General features: G+C 34.6%; 1 long non-coding RNA gene across 1 annotated transcript; it reads right to left on the bottom strand.

Moving 5' to 3' along the window:
- Positions 1-816: 816 nt before the first annotated feature.
- On the bottom strand, positions 817-4,422 carry LOC141379252 (uncharacterized). Its single transcript, XR_012395756.1, has 3 exons — positions 1,908-4,422; positions 1,734-1,791; positions 817-1,184 (listed from the first exon to the last, which is right to left on the bottom strand). It is a non-coding gene; the product is annotated as an uncharacterized lncRNA (long non-coding RNA).
- Between the last annotated feature and the right edge of the window lie 1,324 nt (positions 4,423-5,746).

Raw genomic sequence — 5,746 nt, 5'->3', positions numbered from 1 at the left:
AACATAATTCACTCATTTTACTCAAACTCCTTTTATTACTTATAATATCACAGGCATTGATGTTAATATTATATGCTACTTTTTTGCCTATATTAGCTTTTTCTCTCCTATTTTATTTTTATATTTCGCCTATTTACTGGGTTAAAAATCTTAAATTATTCCATCTCCTCCTGCTGGTGAAACAGCAGCTGGCGATCTTCAATCTGCATTCTATTGCTTTTCCTGCAGTTCCCGAATGTAAGGTTGAATTCTAACAGTTGAATTTGATCCACTGAATTTTAGGAAGCGAATATTTGAACTGAAATAAAATGAACTGAAAATTACCTTTTGAATATTATACATCATATTTTTAAAGGGCATTGAACATTTTGTAAGTGAAATTTGGAAATGGAATATGAATTTTTTAATTTGCAAGTATAGAAACGTGTTTGAAATATTTTTCGCTGAAATATTTACAGCTTAAATAAACAGCTATGTTAAAATTTAGGACCTAAAAATACAAATCCTGGAATTTAAGTCAATAAAATGCAAGAACTTGTTATTTCGGTGTATTATTTATTTCAGTTTGTGCTATTCAACAAGCTTTTTAATTCAATACTTTTGGCATTGATTTTGTTCCATAAGGGTGGGTCAGTGAATTGGTCAGTCAGTCAGTCAGTTGACAGCGGCTTTTGGTGGCTTTACATGAAACAGCAGGTGCGAATTTGAGATCTGTACACAGTGGCATCTGGTGTATTCACAAAAACATACGCAGAAACATACGTATCAATAATGGTTGGTAATAAGAGTCGTATTTACAATGAGATGCCCATGGAAGTCAAAGAAAAGCTTAACCTTTACTTCAATTTAAATGATAACAATACTAATTGCATTATTTACATTTATTTTTGTTATGTTTGACATTGAAAATTCAACGTTACGACAACCACCCGTATAAACCTTGAGTTTTTAGGGGAGCAGAGAGAGAGAGAGACATTCCATTGTGAATGGTATTCTTGTTTTGACAAAAGGTGTTGAGTTTGAGTGTTAATCATTAAACTCCCTGTGTTTGGGTTTTGAGAGACAAAAAAGGGAAGTATTTTCACCTCTAAAAAACACTAATTAAAGAAAGCAGCCAGTTTGAGTCCTCTAGCCGTCATTCTGAATTCACAGCTCTGCCAGGGCTAATAGTGCCACCGCTGCGTCTGGGGAAAAACAGGCATGAAACGACAGCGTGAACGCTAATGAATCGCGCATCCCTCTCCAGCACGAGGGACAGCATTCACACTCTTTCCATTTCACACTGAAGACGAGAGAGAAATTGTCCTTTATAAGTCCACAGTGACTCTGTGACACATTTAATGCCCTGCTTACACTTCATATTAAAATGGACGATCCTAAATACAGGTGTAAATGGGGTATGTAGCCTTGTTTATGGCTGGTATTAAAATTAGGTTTTAGTTGATATGATCAACTGTATGATGTTACATACTTATATAAACATAAACATAAACATAGAATAATATGTTTAAGTTGTTTATTTGTTCCTCTTATTTTGTTCAGGGATAGCTGAACAGTCTTATTCTCTGAAATATTTTATAAGAAAATATGATGACATGTTGACTTTTGACAAAAACATGAAACATTGACACATTAACACGCACACACCCACACAAACCAACCTAGGCTCATTCTGAAAACATACCTCTATAAACATTACTGACAACCGCTAAATAGGTCAGGGGGGTACTTACTTTTGCAGTTTTTGTTTTCTCGAATCGATGAGAGGCCGCTGTGTTCACTTTTTGAGATCTAGGAAGAAAGAAAAGCCGTCGCCTGATTTTTACCACATTTTCAGATTTTACCACAATCTCACCTTGTTATTTACTCGTTTATTCATTTTTCTGGACTCTTTTTTTTTGTCTTACCTGCTTTCTGGAACTGTTCTTTACCGGACTCGAACCCTGTATTCGTGGTCGGCTCCTCTCTGTGTCTCAAGTCCGCCGACGTACAGGTATGTGGTGAGCTAACGGGACAAACTGGTTACAACAGGAAAGCCAACCATACCGAGGTAAGCAGTTAGCTGGTACGGCATCATACCGCCTCGTAGCATTTGTTTAAAATATGAAATGCAGTCATAAGTACGTACATAAGGCTCCGTTTTTTAGAAGGAGCCTATGTTGAAACAAAGTCCATAGTTGAAATGAATTTTATAGAGTAAAAAAGTTTATTATATGGACTTTTCCCCTACTCCACCACTACAGCTATTCTCAAAGGACATCAGGCATATCCCCTTAAACCACTGTACAAGAGAATAAATATACCATGTCATTTTACAATAAACTGTCCTTGTAAACCACCAAAACCGTCACACGAACACAATATACATCGCATAACCCTACACATACCTTTAAACCCAGCACTCATTGCAAAACGTGCAAATCATTAGAAACTACTAATAAAATAAATAAACTATGGCCGATTTGTACACCTTTTTATTTATTAATAACTAGTGAAATGTCCTCACTAGTATGTGACAATTGAGCCCTCGCAAGTATATCTAAACCTGCACACACAAACACACACACATGCAAGCTGACTGCATCCAAGTAAGACTGCATTTACTTAAATAAGAAGTTATTGATATGTTACGTTTGTACGAAGTGATCTGAATTTATGCTATCCATTCCTTTTTTTATTAGATTTCAAACAAATACTTTATTAATACCAAATACTTGGTATCAGAAATTCTTTTCATGCACTCTTTTTTAAAAAACGTAATGACATCATAATCATAATATGACGACTTTGCTAAAATTTTAATATAATACAGCGGTGGTCAAACTCAGTCCTGGAGGGCCGGTGTCCTGCACAGTTTAGCTTCAACTTCTTTAACAAACCTGCCTGATGTTTCTGATATACCTGTAGGTTTCAAACAAGCCTAAATGACTCACTTTGATCAGGTGTTTATTATCAGGGTTAAACCTAAACTGTGCAGAACACCCAGAAAGAGCTTGATTAGCTGGATTTTAGTGTGTTTATTTGAGGTGGAACTAAATCAAGCAGGACATCAGCCTATAGGACCGAGTTTGGACACCCTTGGTATAATATTTTGGTAACACTTTACAATAAGGTTCATTAGTTAATGCATTTACTAACATGAACTAATCATGAACAACACATGTACAACATTTATTAATCATAATTGAACATTTACTAATGCATTATTAACATCCAAGTCCATGCTTGTTAACATTAGTTAATGCACCATAAGTTAAACTGAACTAACAATGAACTACTGTATTTTCATTAATTAACGTTAACTAACATGAACAAATACAGTAGTAAATGTATTGTTCATTGTTTGTTCATGTTAGTAAATGCATTAATTAACATTAACTAATGAACGTTATTGTAAAGTGTGACCAATATTTCTAAATAATGACAAAAAAAACACACACACACTCACACACACACACACACACACACACACACACACACACACATGCTTGATCTTGGCCCAGGTTCAGGCCCGGCTGAAGATAGTGGCAGGAAAAATTGGCCTGGTCAAGCTTGGCCTTAGGCAGAGAATCTAAACTCTAAATCCATTTCACCCAACTTTACAGGAGGGCAAAGGACAACAATAGTAAACTGGGTAAGTTTTTAAACAACTCTGTTTCTAAACAAGTTTCACATATTCACTTTCACTTGTTTAGGCACACAAATAGTGCTGTCCTAAACGTATTCCAACAACTAAACGTATAGCAACAACGTGACAACAAAAATAAAAGTAAAAAGAAAAGAGCAAAACACTAAAAATGCAAATAAACTTAATATATAAAAACACTTACTCAAAAACAAAGCACTACATAACAAATAATAAAAATAAAAAAGATTAGACAAACCAAATAATAAAAAGTACAACACACACACATACACACACACACACACACACACACACACACACACACACACACACACAAACACACACACGCACACACACAAACTGATTTAAACTTTGAAAGAACAAAGTAAAAACATAAGTAGTGTATTTTAATTTTTGGACATACAGTGAGACCTGATGTCTCATCTTGATGTGAGTTCAACATGAAGTCCAAGTAAAACATGTAGACTTTTCCAAAAAAATGTAAAAAAGTGGACATAGCTATGGACATAGCTGCCCATGGCAGCAGCGTTAAATTTTTTTAACATCAAATATTTAAAGCTTGCTTACAGGAAAACAACTGATAACAACAGCAGGTCAAAAATGGAAGATGCATCCTGTCCACACTGTATGTGCTTTGACATTGTTTTAAACAATAAATCATCCTTTTGCCCTTGAATTTAACAACAGTTGGCTCTTCCAATTCAGAGGTTGTGGATGATGTAACGACAAAAGAAAGTGAGAGTGTATTTCTTTGTTTTGAAAAATTAAACCAGTGTGTACCAGATTTAACAAGATTTTCCTTTATAGTAAGCTGAATGTGGCAATTAAAAAGACAATACATTCTCTTAAAATTATTAGACAATGTGAAGTTGTCAATCAAATTGAATTAGCATTAATAAATCAACAATACACTTCAAGAAGTTTTATTTTTTTTGTGGCCTTTACACTCTCAGAAATAAAGGAACAGGAGTTGTGGCTGGGGGAGTACCTTTTCAAAATGTACGTATTTATATCTGAAGGGTCTATAATGGTACTTCAAAAGTACATTTTGGGTACTAACATGCACCTTGTAAATACCACTGTGGACTCTGTGGATACAAATATGTATCTTTTGAAACGGTACTGCCCCAGTGACAGCTCCTGTACATTTTTTCTGAGAGTGTAAAGAACTCTACAAATAAAACTTCCTTAAGTGTATTGTGGATTTTTTTAAGACTAATTCAGTTTGATTGATAACTTCAAAGTGACCAATTATTTTAACATGTGCAGATATATTCACATACTGTTTAAAGGCACAGTATGTAATTTTTACCACTAGAGGGTGCATATTCACAACCAACAAAGGCATAGCTTGATGATACTGTGACTGTGGAATTATGGGAGTTGTCATCTTCATTACAGCATCCATAATAAAATACAGGGGTCCCTCAATGACACAGTTCACTTTTTGCAGCCTCGCCATTTTTTTTTTTACGTAATTGAGACTGAAGGCCCTCTCATACACCTGGCACAATGTGCTGCAAGGCGCGACACAATTGTTGTTTGCTAGTTTCAGCTTGGCGCAACAGTCGTTTTGACATTTTGCACCATGCTGTTTAAATAGCATATGCATTTGCACTTATATTTGCGCACATAGGCGTTCTGGTCTAAAAAGGGAGGCATGTTGAGGCACATTGCTGGCGCGTTGCTATTTTGAGAAACTATAATAGATTTTTCAATAAACCAGAACAAAGCTGGTCTAAAGTCCAACGCAGAGCGCGTTAGTTGTGTGCCTCGCTTAAACGTTGCTTAATACACACATGATGTACAGCAATATATGATATATATATACATATATATATATATATATATATATATATATATATATATATATATATATTTAAAGAATTAAAATATTACAAAACATATTATTTTCTAGCCTACATAAATATAAAAACCATACTTTCATGCCTTCTTCATCTCGGGGGATTTATCAGTTTATTCGTGACGATTAGCTTTTGTATAATGTTATTATTATCAGCAGTATTATTTATTATATCTATATTTATATTTGTTTTATTAAAACAAGCTCAGGTTTTAGACCATATGGGGCACAGCATG

The sequence above is a fragment of the Danio rerio genome, chromosome 20 (genome assembly GCF_049306965.1).
Source record: "Danio rerio strain Tuebingen ecotype United States chromosome 20, GRCz12tu, whole genome shotgun sequence".
In the NCBI taxonomy this organism is placed as follows: domain Eukaryota; kingdom Metazoa; phylum Chordata; class Actinopteri; order Cypriniformes; family Danionidae; genus Danio; species Danio rerio.
Note: the sequence above shows the minus strand (reverse complement) of the source record. Positions and strands in the feature narration are given on the sequence as shown.